This window comes from Mus caroli, unplaced genomic scaffold (assembly GCF_978045245.1).
Source record: "Mus caroli unplaced genomic scaffold, Mus_caroli_1 scaffold_9, whole genome shotgun sequence".
Lineage (NCBI taxonomy): Eukaryota > Metazoa > Chordata > Mammalia > Rodentia > Muridae > Mus > Mus caroli.
In genome coordinates this window covers 11,125,928-11,148,196 of record NW_028227264.1, presented here as the reverse complement: position 1 = coordinate 11,148,196, position 22,269 = coordinate 11,125,928, and the positions used below count along the sequence as shown (strand labels likewise).

The following is a 22,269-nucleotide window of genomic DNA, read 5'->3' as shown; positions in this document are numbered from 1 at the left end:
CTGAACCATCTCTCCAGCCCCTCCCTATTGTTTTTGAATACTCTATGTTCACCCACAGTTTCAAAGAAAAACCCTCACGAAAGCATCAGCATTAGTGAAGACCTTCAGTGATTAAAACAAACCCACTTAACCTGCACAGTTTGAGGTTCCAGATGAAACCCGAACTCCAGGAAGCAGAGTTAGCAAACTCCCTTGGCTCCATTCTCTGATGCCACTCTAAAAGTCACAACACCAACATACCAAGGCTTAGTCAAACCACAGACCCACAGTGAATTCACATGCAACTTCGTAAATGAGAAGTCTAATTCTGAAATGTTCAAGTAGATGTATACAGGAGAGCCACTTCTCCACCTGCAGGTCTGATATAAAGACTAAGGTAACACAAAGTTCTCCCTGCATTGGAGTGAAGTAATGTGTGAAAACTGTATGATAGCTAACAGGAGAGGAGCAAGCCTTTCGACCCACAGCACATATCCAACTGCTGTGAGCCACATTCCCTGTATTAGAACAGTCACCACGCCAGGTTTCAATAACTTCACATCTAATACTGCGCCACACTTTCACCATGCCAAATATTTTCTACCAGTCTTTCCTATGTTGAAGTTTTCAAAGTAAACTCTGCTAGCTACTGGTACCAAGTCAAGAGCTGAAAAGAAACACAAATAGCAAACTTATTATTTGTTGTTGTGGCTGAAATGAAGTCCTTAGCACACACACACACAGAGAGAGAAAGACATGCACACACAGAGACACAACACACTGCCGAAGTACAAAATAAAATTCATCATTTTACCAGAATAAGCATACGGCACTCAACCTGATTTCTGAATAATGTCACAGTGCCAACAGTTCAAGCTGACACATGCACTATTATTCTCCAAGGCACGCCTGCATATATGTTGTCTTCTGTTTTGTTTCATAGTAACAAGATCTGTAAACGCATCCCATGGAAAGGGAGCTGATCAATCAAAAGATTCTGCTAGGTAATCTTCCAATGTAGTCAAACAGGACCATTTCCTTATGTGACATGTTACCAGAAATAAATTCTTCTTATGGCATTTATTACAGAAATGTTTTATCTACGTCAATACTATTTTGCCAACCCCCCCCATCTAATCAGTTAAAATATAATCTGTCTTAAATTTATAGTATATAACAGTACATATCCTAAATATGTACTATCATTAATATTGACTACCATCCTCCTCAACTGTCCCAAAACAACTTTAATCTACTTAATTTTAAGCAACTTTAAATACATAAATATTAGTTGGTACTAATAGTTAATCTAATAAACTACAATCACTTAAACACATTACAGATGCCAACTGTGTTATGCTCCTCCTATTCTCAAAGCAAAAAACTATATTAGATAATTTTCAAAAGAGTCAGCCCTGTACTATTTATTTTATCATAACATTTATTATAATTATATATACTGTAATCGTAATGTTTTTTATTTTTCTGCACGAGAGAACTATACTGCCCACTTCAAGCCTAGTGGTCAAAGAGATAATGGCATTCGAAGCACACTGTCCGTCTGTGGATATTGCAGACTCCCTGACTGCTTGGCATAAAAATGCAGTTGTAATCTGATATCACGACTCGTTAGGGCTCCACCAGAATTTTCTCTTAGCAATAAAAAATGAGCTCCACCTTACTCACATGCACAGCGTTCCAGTTTTAATAAAGTGCTGGACCTGCATCCTAAAACTCAAACCCAGCAAGCTCATTATACAACCCTCTTAGGTAATTTGTAACATTGTATCTTGGCATGCCTATACTACACATAAGCAACCAGGCATTCACAAATCCTAACACATTTATGTATGTATGTAATGATATATGAATATATCTAAAACAACTTGGTTTGCTCAAGGACAAATAGAATCATTATCACTAAAGGAAATGGGTCTAAAGTTCCATGGCCTTTTTCTGGGGGGGGGGGGATACTGAAAATGTAATTAGTATGAATCTTATTAATACTTCAAGTAATTTCTGGGTTTGAGATTATTCACACAAAAGAAACTGCTGAAGAGAAAAACAATAGCCCTCGAAGAGGACTCTGCATTGACAAGAGGAAGAAAAAGAAGAAGAAGAAGAAGAAGAAGAAGAAGAAGAAGAAGAAGAAGAAGAAGAAGAAGAAGAAGAAGAAGAAGAAGAAGAAACAAAGACAGCCCTCCTGTGAGTTACTGAAGTCTTGCTTTGGAAGTGGAAGAAAGTACCAATATAGTTTTTAAATAAATTGAGTTATTTTTAAAATGGCAGAAAAGGAAGAACAAAAAAAAATCAGTTCAATTTTTCTATTATAATGAAAGGACCGGAAGCAAGCCTCTCTGTGTTCATTTTAGGCCTAAATAACTGTGCAGAGCATAAGGGTTTTGCAATGTCAGTTGCACTCACAGCTTCCTGTGTGAATTCTAAGCCATTACAGGTGTCCTGGGGTTTCCAGTGTAACCTATTATCAAGAGATTCCTCTGGTCGCCTCTATGCTAACCCCTCTGCCCTCTGCTCTCAGCCCAAGCACGTTTCTGCGGGTCTCCTCCAGGTGACTGTATTACAGACCCTTTCTCTTTGCGTCTCCGAGGTGAGAGCGCCCACTTTCCCTTGGCGAAGCAAGTCAAAAGCTTTCGCATTCAGAGGACTAGTTCCTGCAGTCCTTTGCACTTAGATGCTTTCAAGTAGGCGACTGAGGAACCACTACAAGAAACCCTGCTTCCCCTCGGTCTCTTCCCCACTGGAAGCCGCATCCCTGCAGCACAACATCCAGAGACCCTCTCCGACCTTCTAGCCTCCACAGAGACTGAGCATGGAGGGTTGGGGTCGCATTTTCTCCTGTCCTCTGCTGCACTGGATATGTTATGTAAGAGGGACAGGACGCGGGAGGCACATGCGTATAAAGCGCACCGATCTGTGATAACAGCTGGGATGGCAAGGCTGATCTGGAGTCATTCCCCCACCAAATACGACAGACACATCACCCTCAACACACACACACACACACACACACACACACACACACACACACACACAGAAGCTATGTTTTCCTGTCTTAGCCCTACCAGCACCAGACGCACAGAATGGAAAGGAGGGGGTTGGGGGTGAAGGGAGGTGAGAGGTGCGGCGGCAGCAGCACATCTGCTTTGATAGCAGCCAGTAGAGCTGCCGCGGCAGAGAGCCCCTCGTTAACCCCCTTCCTGTGGCTGCACCACGTCATGGAACATTCCCGGAACGGGCCAACGTTCCACCCACTTCAGGGAACAGACATAAAGGCGCAGACCCAGCTCCTCGCGGTGCACTGCCCAAACACACATGTTTCTTCCCGATCCCCGGACCAAAAGCACAAACAAGCATGCAATCCGCCCCCACCCGTCTCCACGCGCCGGGGGCCAGCCGGCGGCGGCTGGAGCCGCTCTGTGGCCGGTGCACCCGCAAGGCGAGGGCGCCTCCGCCTGAACCTTCCATGGAGACAGTCCCCTCCTTCTTCGCTTCCTTCCTTCCTTCTCTCCTTCCTTCCTTCCTCGCTCGGGAGGAGAAAGGAGTCACCGAAATGCCCAGCGCCAGCGCCTCCGCTGCGCTCGCTCGGCCGCAGGCCGGCGGCCCGGCCCTTGCCGTCCGCTCGCCCGCTCGCCCTCCCGCCCGCACCGCCCCCAGCCCTGCGCCGCGCCGCGCCGCGCCCCCTCCCCCGCTACCTGACAACGGGCCGCCGGCCGCGGCAGCCGCAGCGGTGGCCCGGCGGTGCGCGCCGGTGCACGTCCCTCATTAGTAACCAGGCACATTCCTGCCTCCAGCGCTCCCGCGCGGCCCCCTCCCCCCAGGACATTACGCAAAGCAGCCTCCCCTCATCTGCATAGAACCTCGGCCAGGGTATTCCCCGCATTTCCCAATGCGCCCGACCCCCCCCCCCCCTTGCTTAGGTCTCCCCCATCCCCGCCCCCTCCGACCCTTACCCCGGGGCCACCAGGAAAGCGGCCGGGGTCGCGCGCCACGAAGGGGGCGATGGAGTTGGGCGAAGGCGATTTCAGGGTAAAGTGAAACAAGCTCGATCTCTGGTGCAGGCAGGAAAAACACAGAACCGAGGCCACTTACCGAGCCGAGAAGGGACCTAGATTCCCGCCGCTCTGCTCTGCCGGCGGCCGGTGCGCCCTCCACGCACCCCAGGGCTGCACCCAGTACCCAAGAGTCGAAGCGTGGAGGGAGGCTGCTACCCAGCCAGAGGACCTTTCAAGTTGCTCGGGCTCCGGGCAAGCTTCAATGTCCAAGACTCAACTTGGCAAATACTTGTGCCACAGTCACCGAAGATGTCTTTTTTTTTCTTTTTCCTTTTTCTTTCTCTTTTTGCGGAGACCCTCCTCCACCGGGGAGAGACAGCGCACAGCGGCGCCCCGCTCTCCAGCTCTCCACCCCCTCACCTCCAGCCCGCCTCCCGCCGGCCGCCAGCCTCCCGGCCGCGAGCCCCTCGGGCGGCTGTCAGCTCCCGGCAGTCCGGGTGACAGCGGCCGAAGGAGGGCGCGACGCGGCGGGCGGTGGGGGGGATCCTCGCAGCCTCGGCGGCCGCTCACCTGTAAAGTCACCGCAGCGCAGGAGGAGGAAGAGGAGAGAGAGGAGGAGGGGAGGAAAGCCCCCCGGTGCCCTTGTTCTTGCTGCCGCGGCTGCTCCTCGCCCAGGCTGAGCGTGTCTGGTGGGGGGTGTCTGGTAGCATTTCCTTAAGGACAGAGGGAGGGCGGGCGCGGAGGGAGGGAGGAGGGAGGGAGGCGATCCCCACCGCCAGCCCAGGCTCCTCTTGCCTTTATTTATATATTTATTTATTTTCGGACACTGTTAGGAGATGGAGCCAGGGCGGGGGCCAGGGCCGCCAAGCTGGGGCTTGAGCCGCGGGACCCGGGCCGCAGTTTGTCGGCGTGCGGGAGCCGCAGCGGCCACCTCCCCTCCGGGCTGTGGACGCACCGGGTTATTCCTGGCAGCGCCTCCCCGAACAGAAGTTACTAGGAGGAGTGCGCGGCGAGGGCGGGCGGGAGAGAGGGGAGGGAGGGAGGAAGAGGGAGAGACTCAGCCAGCGACGTCATCGGATCCCCCAGCGCGTCCCTGGGAGGGAGGCTGAACCAGAAAAACCAGTCTGGAGCAGGCCAGCGGGGCGAAGGATGTGCGACCCGGACTGGCCCCGATGCGGGCGCTCGGGGAGGGAAGGTCGCGGTCGCGCTCCCTTCCCTCGGAGCCGAGATCTCCGCTGAGAGCGGGTATCGGCTTGCCACGCAGAAACACTGGCGAGTCTGGAGCGGTCTGAGAATTTCCTACTAGGGTGTGGAAACCTCCTTCGCTCCCATCCCCTTCTCTCTCTAGCCCCCTTTCCCACGTACTGGTTCCTTGCCTTCTCCTAGGGAAGGAAACTAGGTGATCAGTGGGATCCTTGCGTTTTGCCCCGGTACTAAGGATTTCTCGCCTCTTCTCCCTCCAGTTGCACTCACGATTTTGTGAACAATTCAGCGGGAGGGGGAATTATGTTGCAGACCCTGGAGCTCACAATGTGTTTCACTAGCATTTTCCGTGCCGGGGCGGAAGCACGAAGTTTTCACGCGCTCGAAATGCCCCAATTGCTTTCCCCGGGGTCACTCCCTAGGGCGCCCCGGGTGCACCCTGCTCAGGAAGCCACCCGCCCTCGTCCGGGTATTCAAATAGGCTAGGGCAGCGGTGCGGGGAGCAGCTGCCGGCTTCCTGGGGGGCCGAGCGGGGAAAGGGGCGAGCTGCCACCTCCAGCTGCGCGCTTCTGGTTCTCTGCTAGGGACTGAAATCACACCCAGCCCTGGGAGAGCTGGGCGGGGCTGGGGGAGGGGAAGGGAATCCCAAGCGAGTAGGGGCCGGGACTCTGGCTTCCTCCCCAGCCCGGCAACACCCGGGGGACACCGGGGCTCCCTCGGGCCGTTACCCAGCGTGTGTGGACTCGTGTGCACCCTCAAGGGAGGTTCCCAAGAGGTCGCTGCGCTGGAGCGCAGACACTGGCTTCTGGGCGGTGCCGGCGCCCGGAGCGCCTCCTCCGGGTGGGCTCACCGCGGAGCTCGACCGCGCGCCGCCCACTCTTTGGATTCGAGTGTCCAGGAGCTCCCGGGGCCGTAGCACCCTCTCCCCACCCGCCTGTCCCCGCCGCCGCCCTGCCCGGGGCGGAGTAAACAAGAGACGCACAAGATTTGACCTGGCGCGACCCGGCTTTCTGGCCGGGGTTCCCCCGGAGCAGGTGACTCCGTGGGAGGGGTGGAAATTAGCCTCTGGAATTCCGGGCCTGAGACTTGAACTGTGGTTCTGCTTTAAGGCAGATAATAACTATGAGATGTTTTAGGTTTCCATTCACAGTTTTCACAGTTACCGAATGTCAAGACATTAAAAAAAATCGCTACCCTTCTCATTACAAATGAATATATTAAAAAGGAAGGGCCGCCTCTTTAATGAGTTGGAGAATAACGCCTTTGGTTTCGTTTTGGTTTTGGTTTTGGTTTTGACCTATAAACAGTATTATGAGAGTCCCCATGTTGTGACAGCATTGCTGTGAAGAGCGACTCTACAAAATGCACTTTTAGTCGCTTTTGGAAGAAGAAAAGTTGGAGATATGGAATAAACTTAACTGTGTGTGTGTGTGTGTGGTTTTTTTTTTTTTTAATGGATCTCAAACTCGGCCTGCTTCCATTTAAGCAGCCTCTCCTTTCATTGTATAAGTTCCTTGATATTCAGCTGCCCGTTGCCTTAAACTAGAAAGCCTTAATGGAAAAAAAATCTACCAAGCATCATTTTAAGTTACATCTTTTAAAATCCAAATGTGATTTTTAAAAAGTTCCACCCACACACTCTCCCTCGCCCCCGCTTTCATGTCCACATGCTAAAAGTCCGTTTTATTTAATTGCTTAATAGAGAAGATTACTCCGTTTCTTTAAGAATCCAATTTCTTTTCAGCAAACACAACAGAGCAGCTGCCCAAGCACTCAGAAATTGAGCAAACAGAGAGAGTAGCAAGCAGCTTTGCTTTGGTGAAGTGAATATTAGTTGAAAACTTAACCACTTTTTAAAAGGCTAAAGAAAGTAGGATATTGTGACTACTACTATATTCAGGTAAATGAGTCATTGAAATACATACTTTTAAAGGGAGGCAATTTATAAACAATTAAGGTCTGATCCTACCACGGAAGGACCACTGGAAACATTGTCTCTAATCAATCTTCGATTTTTTCAATGATTGCTTTATCTGAAAATTTTCAAGCTTCAAGGAAGAGAGTGTGGACTAAATTGTTGAAGGGACAACTGTTGAAAACACGTATCAGTGCTAATGCCAGCTAACAGGTGACCCTGTGGGAAGGGCAGAAGTTAGCCTCCGGAATCCCTGGCCCAAGCACTGAACCATGGTTCTGCTTCAAGGCAGGCAAACCACCAATAACTATGGAATGTCAACTGGGACAACATTCACTGCCTTTCTATACATCAATCATTGCTTTCTGTCTAATAGGCCCAAGATTTGTCTCTTGCAAGCCACTGTGCACAAAGTGTAAATCAGTGGTAGCCATTCCAAAGCCAGATGCCCAATGGGACTTTGGGGCTCCTGTCTCCCCCCTCCTCATCTTCATCTTCCCCACAGGTCTCACCTGCCTGCCCTGCTGTTTCAGCTTCTCTTGGAATGGTGTACCGCTGATGCCCTCTAAGCAAATCTCTCTTATAACTCATATTGTATATCTATATTCCCATGCACACTGCTCACAATCTGGATATTTGATTGCTTACAAGGATGGATAGTATAATAAGTGAAAAACTCTTCCTCCAAAGCTAAAGATGACGTTGGTTAGAAAACTGCATACTACCCCCAAGAAAAACCCCATAGGAAGTGAGACTAAATAAGTCACAGGGAATCCAGCTGGAGCACTTCTGTGGAGCATCTGCACTGACCAGTTCCACCTCATCACTCACCCTGTTCTCAGCATTTCTCAGTTTCAAAGGACAGAAGATTTTGGCAATCTGCATTGTGAGGTATTACGATACTAAAATACAAATGATTCTGGGTACACTTACAGTTTTTCACCCTGTGGCAAGAAGAAAAATTGCTATCACTAAAAACACATGTATTGAGTGTATGCTATATACTTCAGACACACCAGTGAGCAAATGAGGGGACCATGAATCAAGGAGTTTGATTTCTAGTCAGAAGAAAGAGAGGAGAAGCAGGGTATGTAATAAATATGAGAATCATCTGACTGTATAGGACTTTGAAAGGTGAAGAGACTCAGAGAGGAAATAAAAAAGGCAATGTAGATTAAGCATGTAGGTGGAAGGGCTGCATAGTCCTGTTACTATGTCAACCACTCAGGTCAGAGAGACATGACAAGAGAACCTTGCTACCTGGGATTAATGGAATCATTTAGCATTGCAAGTATCTGGAGGAGAAGGATTTTCAGGAAATAGAAAAGACTAACCTAAGGCTTTGAGTCCTTAGTTAGACCCCAAGGGGAGAAGGGTAGGCACGGAGAGCCTGAGAAACCAAAGTGAAATGGGCACTCCAGGCACTCCATAAGAATCCCTCCCACTCTAGGACAAGTTTGAAGACAGGCAAGTTTTACACCACCCAGTCCCCCTCTAAACCTGAGACTGTGTTTCTAGCAGATAACACAGTTAATGTTACTGCAGTCTAGTGTTTAAGACCTACTTCAACAGGACACACAATCTGATCATCAAAAAGATACATAAAGTATCTAGAAGCAACTCTGTTGCTAACTGAGGCTCTTGTGCTCAAATCCTGAGCTCTGCTTTTAAGAGCACATGAAAGAGGAGGCTGTTTATCTTGTGGTTGACAGGAAGCAGCGAGAGGAGTGTGGTGGTTTGAATGGGAATAGTCCTCCGTTCATGGAACTGTATGGGAAGCATTAGGAGGTGTGGCTCCAGCCACCTGTTCCCATGCCTTCGCTCTTTCATTATAGGATCTAACCCTCTGGAACTGGAAACTCCATCTTTTATAAGTTGCCTTAGTCATAATGTATTGTCACAGCAGGAGAAAAATCATTAAGATGAGGAGAGAGGAGTGGGGTCATGAGGTAACCTCCAAAAATAAACTTCCTCCATCTAGACTCCTGCCTCCAAAGGTTTCCCCAACATAGTACAACCATTTGGGGAACAAGCGTTCAATTGGTAAGCCTAGGACGGAACTTCAGGTTTAGAAAACAGCATGCCACCACCCCTGATTACCAAGGCTAATGGACATTTTATGATGCAAAATGTTTTAGTCTATCAAGAAGTACTCCCCAGAGTCTTCAGAGGTACTTAACTCAATTCAACGTCCACACTGAGACTCACAGCAAACTCTTAGCCATGAGGGCCTCTAAAATAAAATTAAATTAAAAAAAAAAGAAAGAATACTTAAAAATACAATAACCACCAGGCAGTGGTGGCACACCCCTTTAATCCCAGCACTTGGGAGGCAGAGGCAGGCAGATTTCTGAGTTCAAGGCTAGCCTGGTCTATAAAGTGAGTTCCAGGACATCCAGGGCGATACAGAGAAACCCTGTCTCGAACACAAAACAAAACAAAATAAAACAAAACAAAACAAAAAGATACAATAACCTGCCCACCCTAAAAAAGAAGAATGGGAGAAAAGGAGCAGGGAGGATCAGATCTGAGCAAGACTGAATCCCATCACAACAAACACCGTGTCCAGAAACGGGGCCATGCTGTGGTGTGAAGTGAGTCTCAGATGCTTGGGTAACCACCTCAGTTCTCCAACATCTCATTTGCACCCAAGTGGCTTTTGTCTTAAACTGACTCAACGCACTGCCTACTCTTTTCCTCTATGGCTTTCTGCGCTTTCCATGCTCAGCTTTACTCACTGCCCTCATAGGGCAGCTGCTCACATGTCTGGCCTCGCAGGCTTCCCTTTTGAGATCAGGGTGGAAGCCTCCGTGATCCTGTAGTGTTGGCATCACGTGGCTATACCATGTGACAATCCATCAGTTAGATCATCTTTGGGCAGAAGCTGCAATGGCTTCTAAGGACCTTAGAGACTGAACACTATGCACTGAATCCAGAAGACCCATCTTCCTAGCTGGCCCCAGTCCGACTCTGTTCAAGCAGGACCCCTCAGAGGCTGTAGGGAAAACTTTCAAAGGTATGGACATATTCATATTTTTGAGTCAACCATGAGTGGCATGTGACTAATTTCTACAATGCCTCAAGAGCACTTTTCCCCTACTGTCCCCTTGTGTATACACATATAATATGCATATATGCCATGTATATACATAATAACCAGATATATGTATATATTAGTATATATATATATACATATATATTTATATATGGTTATTATTGGCTGCATTCAGCCAGTTAAAAATGAGAACTGGCAGTAAAAATGAAAGTAGAAAGATAAAAGAGATTAAAAATTAAACACTAGTTATGTAATAGGAAGAAGAAAGAGATAAGGGTCAGGTGTATACGTGTGTATATACACACATAAGTATTTGTATATGTGTGTATATGTGTATATACACATATATATGTGTATATATATATATACATATATATATATATACACATACACACATACACAAACACACAAATATATATGTGGGCTAATCTCTTCAGAAACCACATGACCCTTAGCTCTAACTTTCTTCCCACTTTAATTATAAGACCATGTTTTTTAAATCTTCCTACTTTCGTCTTTGCTTCCAGCTCTGACTATTGACTGACTAAATGCAGCCAGTGATAACCGTGTCACAACCTCAGTGCTGTGCTGGCTTTAATTTTCTTCATCAAATTAACTACATTAGTCCAGTCCTTTTCCCTTTGCCTCACCCAAAGTCTCTGGGCATGAATATAAATAAATTACTTACCAAAGTGTAACACAAATGGCCTCTTGCCCAAAAACCCAAGAAACTCCACATTTCAATCTAAGATCATGTGAAAACAAACTTTCCTGTCTGTATTGCTACCTGTAGTCTGCTCCTCTGAGCCTCTCCAGTCACCCTGCCAGCTCTGCTTACAACATGTTGAGCTTCTTTAACTCACTTCTTCAAACTTCCAAATCCTCACCAACAAGCCAGTTCCATTGCCTTATGGGCCACATGGTCAGGCCTTAGCAACAGAGATATCTCCTGTTGTCCACTACAAATTTCTGCATTACTTACTTTTCTTATCATTATAACAAAATAATGGACAGAACAAACTGAGCCACACAGAATTGGGGCTTGTGGTTTTAAAAGGCCATGGTCACTCCATGTCTTTGGCTTCATGTCTATGGACCCATGTATGGACAAGGCCATTGACCCCATGGCAGATAAAAAGCAGAGCTGCGCCACAGAAAGACCAAGTCAGCACAAGATGTACTTTTCACGGACAGGCTTCCAGTGACATACTTTGTCCAACCCATCCCTACCTTGCAGTTGCGTCACATCTCAGTAGAGCATCACCACATCACACAAACCTTTGGGAGCATCTCATTTTCAAACCACAACCCAAGGATTTCTTTACCTGCTGTAGCTAGAAATTTCGAACTCAGCAAGATGCTAGGAGCAGGTGTGCTTCTTCCCCTAGTTAGATCGCTGGCTGTTCCTCAGTATTTTTTAATTCCATTTTTCTTTGTCCTTCAGACAAACATTTGGCAGCAAGGTAGCAGAGCTTCCAGTTTGGCATCAACTATTTTAGCAGTCTCACTGGGAGAAGATCTTCCCTTGTAGCTAAGGCAGCTTCGGCCATGCCCTTATGTCTGACTATCCATTAGCCTCAGGTGGAGCAATGAGCCATTTGGTTGCAATTGCACTTGGAAGACTGAGACATTGCTCATCATCGAGAGGAGTCACACAGATTTGTCTACTAAATCTCTAATTCTGCCTTGTTTGTTTAAATTAAGAAGTTGAGCGTAATGATGTATCTGATATCTATAACTATAAATTCTGAATGGACTGCAGTACTAAATGTTATTCTAAACTTGGGGCAAATGTGGTTGGGGAGTAAGCCCGGTCAGTAAAGTGCTTGTCTTGCAAGCATGAAGATCCAAGTTCAAACCTGACAACCCCCATTTAAAAAGCCTGGCAAAATGGCATGCATGCACTTGCTATCCCACTGCTAGGGAGGCAGAGACAGGAAGATACCCAGGGCTTGCAGGCTATCTAGCCTCAACTACTTGTGAGTTTCAGGCAGAGATACTGTCTCAAAACTAGGTGAACAGAGCCTGAGGAATTATACCCTAGATTGTCATACACACACACAGAAAGCAAAAATATAATTCTTTGACATGCCATTTCCTCGGACAAATTTATGGTTCTTAAACAACAGCACAAAAAGAATTGGCCACTATACTGTTCTGTCAAATGTATCTTCCATTTTCCTGTTCATCTGTTTTATCTGATATGTGGAGAAAATAGCTAAAATCATAACTAGCGGTATAAAGAATACCTAGATCTCCTGAAGCTACAAGATTTTGAATGAAAATATCATTGTCTTTCAAATTATTAATAGGAGACAAGTCTAAAAATCCTAATACAGACCTGAAAAAGAAACGTAAGGGTTCTTTGGAAAGTCGGTTTTGTTGGATAGACAGTGTTTTGTTGGAGCAATCACGTGAAGCAATGCTTCGCTGAAGCAGACACAGGTGAAAGGATGCTCTGCTAATGCAAGCACATGAAAGGACACTTGATGAAGGATGCTTCACTAGTGACATGCACATGTTAGTCCACCCTACATTGAGTAGTTGAGCTCCTTTTGTCAGGACTCCATAGAAAGAAACAGACCAAAAAACAAAAACAACCCCTTCGTTGTCACTTCCACAGGCTTGGCCAGATTGGCAGAGTGATGTCAGCTGAGACAAACTCACATGCTTAGGCAAGACTCAAGGTGAGGCAAGACCCATGGAGGACACCTAATGTTTGGAGGGTTTATAAATAGGAATCCACGGACTCTGAGAGGAGCTTGAAGCTTACTTAGAGAGCTGGCTTTCCAAAGATTTTTGGTCTCTCATCTTCACTGATCTTCTCTTCCCTGAGAGATACACAGCTGAGAAGGTCTCCTGTTGTTCCTGTTGGCCCTGGTCCCACTGAAAGAACCATCCTGGAGGATGGGAAGGTTAGGGATACTCTACTGAGATGTGACGCAACTACAAGTTAGGGATGGGTTGGACAAAGTATGTCACTGGAAGCCTGTCCGTGAAAAGTACATCTTTTGCTGACTTGATCTTTCTGTGGCGCAGCTCTGCTTTTTTTGTCATGGGGTCAATGGCCTTGTCCATACATGGGTCCAAAGACATGAAGCCAAAGATATGGAGTGACCATGGCCTCTCCTTTCAGTTGCTGTGATGAAGCAAGTGGTCTGAGATCAACTTAGGGAAGGAAATGTAGCTAACTTACACCCAGGACTCAGTGCATCATGGAGGGAAAATAGGGAAGGAGTTGAAGCAGGAGCTTGAAGAAGAAATTATGGAAAATCATTTGCTCACTTGCAAATTTAGCTATTATTCATTTGCTAGGGGATAATATCACTCACAGTGGGCTAGGCCCTGCATCAATAAGACAGTCCCTCACAGGCATGACCGAGGTCAGTCTGCTCTAGGCAAGCCCTCATCTGAGACTGCATTCCCAGGGGACTCTCAGTTGTTTTGACAGTCAAAGAAGGACAAGAACACAAAGGTATGTTGGAGATAGCTGCATAGAGAAGGAAAGGTTGAGCCATGAGCTGGTACAAACAGACCAGTGTTGTTCTGGTTTCACTTGAAACGAAACCTGCCATGATATGGGAAAGGACACTGAATATTTCACAGTCCAAGCTGCTAGTGAAACTAGTGTCTTACCTTCTTCTGATAGACCAACACCAAGTTGTGGTCTGAGGAAAGCAAAAATCCCACTGCATCTCATTAATAACTTTCATAAAGATTAAAGAACGAAACAAAATCTAGTAGGATAAGATTCCATCCAAAGGAACCATGAAAGCTCCCCAGGGAGAAAAATCAATCAATTCAGCAAGCTCTAGCTAGGTGTAATGCCTAAGAACCATAGCCATGACCACCGCGGCAAGATATTTTAAAAGGTGCAGTGGTGGCACTTAAGTCCTAGTGACAACCCACAGCCACTGAATCTGAATGTAAGACCTGCCAAATAGGAGGACATTCATGCCTGGGACTGTAAATTTAGCCCATGACTAGTGAGGCCGTGGAACCTGGATGAGAACCCACCACTTTCCCAAACTAGCTTAATTCCTGTGTTCTGAATACTCATGCTTATACCCACAGATATTCGTGTAACTCCCACCCCTCATCAAAGAAGTCTCTTTCTTTAGTAGACAGAGATCATTACAGAAAGGCACAATTTGTCAAAACTCATAGAAGAACCCAGTGTTTGTCCCCAGTTAACACATCCACAACATAACCCCTACTAAGGCTCACAGACAATTACAGAAGCAGAGAGTGGAAAGATTGCATGAACTGGAAAACCTAGATATCTACTGTGAGATAATGTCTGCTGCACATGTCACAGAAGCTGCATACCACGCAATTACAACAATATGGTGAATGAAAAGGTAGTAATGACATGATATAGCTGTTCCTCGTACATTGCAAACACGTTTGTAAATTTACAATGGACAATGTCCCTTGGGAACATTCCTTTTAGTTTCTCAACTTAAATACCAATTGATGTTAAAGAAATTCAAAGAAAGCATAAATATCTGTACAAATCTGTTCTTAATAAAATAAAACAGAAGCATCCATATGACTTTATAATCCTTGTTTCTGCATCTGGCCATGTGGCCTTAGAGGGTATTGATAACTCCCTTCTTCTACTACCCATTCTGTATTTCCTCCACCCTCTGCAAGCACCTCAGTAGGTCTTGGCTTTTTTTTCCTGGAGGATTGACCCATACCTTCATTCCTGATGGGTCTGCATCCTTTGTCATCCTACTTGGATTAGGCTGTTGTATTTTCCCATTGACTTTAATCACAGGACATGGTAGTACTAAGAGAGGCCCTAAGGGATCCCCTACATCCCAGACATAATCTTGCTTACCTCCATTGTGGAGAGGTAATCCAATTTCCCCATGGTAATCTGGATCTGTCACCCCTCCTGACACTATTATTCCTTTCGTAGCCTCTTGGCTTTAAGGGCATCAGAAGCCCAAAATGACCAGGGGGAAGTCTGAGCTTCCAGTTCTGCCAACAGCAGAGACTAACACTGAGCCTCAGATATGGCACCATCTGAGCTAAGGATAACCCTCATCTCGGTCTCCATGGCCAATTTGTTCATGTGCCCATTGGAAAATGACAGGAATATCTGGGAAAAGAGGTTGATTGTCCACAGAACGAGTCATTTCATACAATTGATTATTAAACTCCCCCTTAGCTTAAATCACCTTTTAGTGAACATTTACATGGGACACAAATATATTCACATCCTCTGCCCATGTGGAGAGATCTATTCACATACTTCTTCTCCAGATGTCTCACCAATTTTCTGATCATGATTTTTTCAAGTCCCTGGCCATCCAGCCAATCCATTGGCTACAGCCTATGAGTCAGTGAATAATCGTACATCTGGCCATTTCTTCTTACAAACAAACTGTAATACCATGTGTACTGCCTGAAGTTCTGCCCACTGTGAAGATTTTCGTTCACCTGTATCTTTCAGGATTGTCCTGGAAAGGGGTTGTAATGCTGCAGCTGTCCACTTCTGGGTGGTGCCTGCATAACATGCAGCGCCATCAGTAAACCAGGCCTTAGTCTTCTCTTCTTCAGGCATCTTAAAGAACCTCATGAGGCTATAGGCACATGCTTGGCAGCAGATGGCATTGTAACAGGAGTAGAAACCATAGGCATTTGAGCAACTTCTTCATCTAACTTCCTTGTGCCTTCAGGACCTGCTTGGGCCCAATCACATATATACCAAGTCCATTTGATAATAGACTACTGCTGTGCATATCCTACTTCATGACTTGGAGGGTTATAACTTGGAGTTGTTGCTAGGGAAGTAGCTTAGAGGGCTGATAATTTGCCTAGTGCTCTAGTGCACTAAAGACTTCTTATAAATATAAAAGGTTTGTGTCTTATCTGGGAATTGAATGATGAAAGGTGTGGTAGAAACCCCTGATTGAAATTAAATACTCATTACGGCATCAATGATAACCAAGCTACGATGTATATAGAACCATATAGTTTAGGTGAAGAGCAAGAACTTGGAAGTCAGATAGATATCATTAGGAAAGGGAGATAGAATAAATAGTTATAGAAGGAGAGGAAGGGGCCTGGGACAGGAGGATCAAAGCAGGGGAGAGACAATAAGGAAGTGAGAGAGGGAGTTTGGGGGGAGACAGCTAAAATGAAGGGCCATTGGCGTGGCAGTATGGACACCTAATAAAGCAAAAGCTTCCTAAAATGCACATATCCGAAGGCAATCTGAATGAAATCACTACATGATAAAGGAGACATTTATCCCCAAATGAATATCTCCTATCACCAAGCGATGCTTTCAGTACCAGAGTTGGGTTGCATTTAATTGAATTGTTGGCCAAAAGGAGTCTACAAACAACTCAGGCTGCAGCTCAGACTACAGATTGATCTCCACAAACTGACAGCAAGGCCCCATTGCTGAAGGCAACACCTGCACGACACACACCGAACATAGAGAAGTTGAGCCGGTGCCTACACAGAGCCTTCACTGCTGTGTGCTAACATTTTTGGCACAGGATGGTATTCTGCACACTACCAAAGGAGAACCATAAACACCAACCCAGCCACAAACCCTTTGATCTACAATGATATCCTGCCTGCGAGATGTGTTAGTGCCGTGGTGGCACACAGCTTCAGGGAGTGACCAACCAATATCTGATTTGACTGAAGGCCCACCCCATGAGATAAAACCCAGGCCCACACCGCTTGCATGACCAAGAACCTGAAATTATATAGCCCAGGGACCTAGGGTAAAAGCAAATACTGCTGTTCTAAAAAATAAAAATAAAATAAATGACTTCAAATGACATTGTGCTGGACTCATGAATCAGTGCTTTGCTCAACCATCATCAGGGAAATTCCTCCTGCAACAGACAGGAGCAAATCCAGAGACCCAAGCCAGACATTATTCGGAGAAAGAGTAACACTCAGATCCAAGCAGGATGTCTCCATAAAATCCCTCCCTCCAGGGCTCAAGGAGCCCTGGTAAAGGCTAGGAAGGAAACAGTGTAAGAGTCAGAGGGAAGAGAGGTAACCAAGGAAACAGAGCCATCTAAATCGACAAGACCAAAGCTCATATGAACTCAGAGACTGAAGCAGCAAGCACACGGCCTGCACCAATCTGCACCAGGTCCTCTGTGTATACAACATGGCTTCCTGTTTAATATTTTTATGGGATCTGTGAGTGTGGGTTTCTGATTCTTGTACCTTCTCTTGAGCTTGTTTTCTTCTGATGTGATAGTTTCTGTTTTATCATATTAGTGTATTACATTATGCTTATTATATTATTATCCCTTAGAAATGCATTCATTATCTAGTGAGAGACAGAAAGGGGGTGGGCCCAGAGGGGAGGTGGAGATACTGGGAGAAGTAGAGGGAAGGGAAAATGTAATCAGGATATAGTATGTGAAAAAAAATGCTATTTCCAATTAAAAAAAAAACACCCAAACAAACAAAAAAACAAAAACTTGCACTTGTTGCACTAGACCCTAAAAACTTTGACATCAAAATTCTTATGAACTCTGTGAGTCCTAAGAGGTCACAATCAGTTCTGGGAGTCAGTCTGGATTACCAAAATGACACAACTTTAAGTTCCCTTTGTTATTCGTTTTCTCTTCACCTTCCTCCTCTCATCCATACAAGAACCATACAGTTAACATGGACAGTTTAGGTAAATCTAATATGTAAAGATTATGCTTAAGGTACATACACATGCACACACACATAGCTTACTATCTGAGTCTAAGAAAAAAATAAAATTTATTTCTTTGCAACTATTTCTAATGCCTAAAGTGTCAAGTTAGAGAAAGAAAAACATAAGCCTATTGACGTGTTTTTATACAGATACAGAAAGGGGTGGTTATGTTCTATGGAGGCATGGTGAGGTGTGGGGGGAAGGGGATGTCTCAGAGGGCCCATGCCAAGGCATCCCTTCCGCATGAGGGATCAGCCACAGGACAGATGGTATAGTATAGAATAGAGTTTATTCGAGGCATGGGGAGGGGAGTTAAGAGGGCAGTAGAGGCAGAGAAAGGCAGAGAGAGACAGAGAGAGACAGAGAGACAGAGACAGAGAGACAGAGTAGAGGAGTAGAGGCTGGCTATAAGCACATGGAGAAACGGGAAGAGAATGGGGAAGGGGTGAGGGGACAGAGTGGGAGCAAAAAGAGAAGAGATCAAGAGAGAGAGGAGGGAATAAGCAGACTTTTATAGTGAGTCAGACATACCTGGATGTTGCCAGGTAACTATGGGGTGGAGCATACTTGACTGTTGCCAGGTAACTGTGGGGTGGAGTTTAGACAGAATGCTAACACCTATCATAAACATTAATGGCTGAGGAACATCATATGAAACACCCACACAAATGCACGAACATGTGCACGCGCGCGCGCACACACACACACACACACACACACACACACAATCACACACACCTATACATCCAACTCTTTTTTTTTAACCACACTCCTTTATCTCCAGAATTAGTTGTAGCTAACATTCCTGACTTCAGCAGTTACTGTGTGAGCTGATTTTTTAAAAAAAGATTTATTTATTTATTTATTTATTTATTTATTTTATGTATATGAGTACACTGTAGCTATACAGGTGGTTGTGAGACATCATGTGGTTGCTGGGAGTTGAACTCAGGACCTCTGCTTGCTCCAGCCCTGCTCTCTCTGGCCCAAAGATTTATTTATCATTATATGTAACTATACTATAGCTGTCTTCAGACACACCAGAAGAGGGCATCAGATCTCATTACAGATGGTTGTGAACCACCATGTGGTTGCTGAGATTTGAACTCTGGACCTTCAGAAGAGCAGTCAGTGCTCTTACCCGCTGAGTCATTTCTCCAGCTTGTGAACTGATGTTTTGACCTATAGAAATCTTCCTTTACAAGCTAAATTAAAAGTGGTGATCCCATAACATCATATGATATTTTTATTTCTCTTGAGACAACATTTAGATCTCTCCGTGTAGCCCAGGCTGGCCTCAAACTTAATGAGGGTCTGTCTCCATCACCCATGTGCTTGGATCACAGTCATGTGTCATGTCAAAATTCTTGCTTAGAATCTGGGCTTTGTGTCAAAGCCTGTACTCCTAGCTACTTGGGAGGCTTCAAAACAAGGTTTTTGTGTTCAAAACCATCATGTGCTATAGATTAAGTTCAGTCGGGCCCCTGCAACTTTGTGAGTCTCTATCTCCAAATAAAAAGTGTATTGGAAAAAAAAATGGTGTGTAGGAAAAGAAATCTCTTAAACTCTTGAGTGATTTAGTCTGTTCCTGTGTATTGCAATGCTAAATTCTGTATCTGAAGGTCAAGGTGCCTATGGTGGAATTCTTGAGATTACTGGCTTTTGTTGTAGAAACCTTGGTTCCTTCCTTTAAAACTATTGGTTAAATAAAAATGGTAGAGTCAATTACTGGAAAGATAGAGACAGGCAGGTTTTGAGTTACCTAGTTGGGGGTAGCAGAGAGAGGAGAGAGGAGACAGGAGAGAAGGGAGGAGGAGGAGAAAGGAAGAAGTTGCCATGAGGGGAGGTGGACCTAGAGCACTTGGCCAGGAGAAACAGCAAGGACTTGGGGTATATCTCATGAGAAAGAAATCAGGTCAGCAGCTAGAAAAGTAGATTAGGAGTAACCTCCCAGTAATTGTCAAAGCCAAATAAAATAACTATGGTCTGACTGTCATTCATCTGTAAGCTAGCCAGGGAGAAGTTTAAATTGGTTCAACTACGCTAAATTTCTGAGAGTTTATTAGATTGGCTTTCCAATTTTATGACATAAATCAGTTCACCTGGATAGAAAAGCTGTGAGTCTATTCAGGTCCATGAGACTGGCTGTCTCAGCAATCCCCATCTGGTCCTAGAGGGTTCCTCGAAGGCTCCTGGTCTTCAGTCTATGTTGGGATCCTCAAGATGTAGGTTCTAATACCCTCAAAGGAATACTTCCGCAACAGGAGAGATGAACTTGTTGGCAAGAGTAGTCGAGCAGGCAAAAATTGAAATTCTTCTTCCCTCTCCCTTGTAAGGTCTGTTACCAGAAGGAGTGGCCCAGATTTAGGGTGAGTCTTCCCATATCAAATAATCTAATCAAGAAAATCTCTCCTGAGCTCTCCCAGCATCTTGGGTTTTAGTTGATTCCAGATGTAGTCAAGTTGTCTACAGCCATACGACCCCAAAGTGCCCAATCCCTTCTTACCCAGTTGTAGTCAAATTGACAAACAAGATTAGCTATCACAGTTGGTAAATCAGTCTTGTAGGATGCCTTTGCTCAGGGCCTATGAATGGGTTCAGGGATCCAGACTCCGTGGGCAAGAACAAGGTGGCTGTACTGTCAACTGGGGATATGGGTCCCAGTATTGACCTTGAGCTAGACATAGACTTCCTCTCTGGACCTCCATCGCTTCCTTTATCCACATAACAAGAGGTTAGGAATCCCCAAGAAAGAAAGATGAAATCTAAACTGCTAAGAATGAAGCAGAAAAAGAGGATAGGAGAGAGTTAGCGTCAGCTGCTCCTCCATGCTCTTCAGGGCGAAACATGGATGCTGTCTCAGGGTTTCTATTGCTGTTAAGAGACCCCATGACCACAGCAACTCTTAATAAAGGCAAGCATTTAACTGGGGCTGGCTTACAGTTTCAGAGGTTTAGTTCAATATCACCATAGTGGGACGTCATGCTATGCCGGTGGACGTGGTGCTGGAGAATTCCACATCTTGATTTGCAGGCAGCAGCAGAAGACTGTGTCATACCAGACAAACTTGAATTTATAAGACTGCAAAGCCTGGGCTGGGTGGTGGTGGAGCACGCCTTTAATCCCAGCACTTGGGAGGCAGAGGCAGGTGGATTTCTGAGTTCGAGGCCAACCTGGTTTACAAAGTGAGTTCTGGGACAGCCAGGACTACACAGAGAAACCCTGTCTCAAAAAACAAAAACAAAAACAAACAAACAAACAAACAAAAAACCAAACCAAAACAACAACAACAAAAAGACTGCAAAGCCTGCCTCCAAAGACACACCTTCTCCAATGGCCGTACCTCCTAATAGTGCCAATCCCTCTGAGCCGAACATTCCAGCACATAAGTCTATGTGGACCATTCCTGTACATACTACCATAGATACCCAGTTTTAAAGAAACTGGTACTTTTGGAGTGGCTGGAAGTAAGGATCACAAGTCAGATTAGGGTTGAGGGCCATGCAGTAGGAAGTCAGTATGCTACCTGCTCAGAAATGAGATTGTTTCTCATGACTAGACATGTCGAGGTTATGTGTTTTTCTTTTACCAAATAAGTCTTTTATTTTTACTTACTATTTCTGGAATTCCGGTAACAATGACTTTATCCACTTCTAGGAAGCCTATCCGTCTGATTTCTGATGAGCTAGAAGCTTTTTTTTTGTCTAGTGTTGAGCCTTGAGTGAAGAGGAGGAGAGGGTGGGGTTAAGTGGAAATCCAGTGGCCACTGCGATTTGCTCTTAGCTAGACATTTGACCTAGACTAGGATAGACAATTAGAAACAGTACATCAAGGGAGGGAGTACAAGTGTAGGTATTGTTTTGACCCAGAGGAACATGCCCAGCAAGGAGAGGGCTGTTCACATTGTGCAGAGTGAAGGGGGAAAGGGGCACTCAGCTAGCCCTTACTGGGATGATGTCAACATAACCTGTAGCCACTGAGATGGCTCCCTGTGCCCATCGACGTGGATCGTGAACCCAACCACGGAGAGACCGGTGTGCCAGAGCAATGAATTTTGTATAATTAAGAAAGGAAATCCATGCTCTGTTTAGAAATACTTCACAAGACTGAAAAAGAGTTAGATAATTTTTAAAACAATTTGTACTTAAGATTTCACTGCATTTGAGGTAAGGTATAGAGGTAAGGGTGCTCTTGATTATTTTTACAAACTAATTCAACATTAGAATAATTTATTTTATATCTCATAAAGGCATATTTTTAATTAAGAAAAAACTTACTCAGTATGTTCTTTATAGTTGGCTTTCTTGCATATAGCGATGAATATGTCAAATCTTTTCATTCCAACAAATTAATATGATCCATTCCCAGCCAATGTCCTCTAATTTTATTTTCTCTCTAGTCATTTCTC

The 22,269-nt window shown here is 45.3% G+C and overlaps 1 protein-coding gene across 7 annotated transcripts in view; it reads right to left on the bottom strand.

Moving 5' to 3' along the window:
* Hivep2 (HIVEP zinc finger 2) overlaps positions 1–4,937 on the bottom strand; it is a 184,677-nt gene extending 179,740 nt beyond the window's left edge. For 3 of the 7 annotated variants that reach the window (XM_029482568.2, XM_029482567.2, XM_021174414.3), the window contains exon 1: positions 4,090–4,937. The gene's annotated coding sequence lies outside the window, so the exon portion shown is untranslated. Of the gene's footprint in view, positions 1–3,369; positions 3,614–3,692; positions 3,785–4,089 lie in introns of those variants that run through there. The other 4 variants (XM_029482570.2, XM_029482569.2, XM_021174416.3 and 1 more) reach the window with 4 other exon arrangements.
* Positions 4,938–22,269: the final 17,332 nt, after the last annotated feature.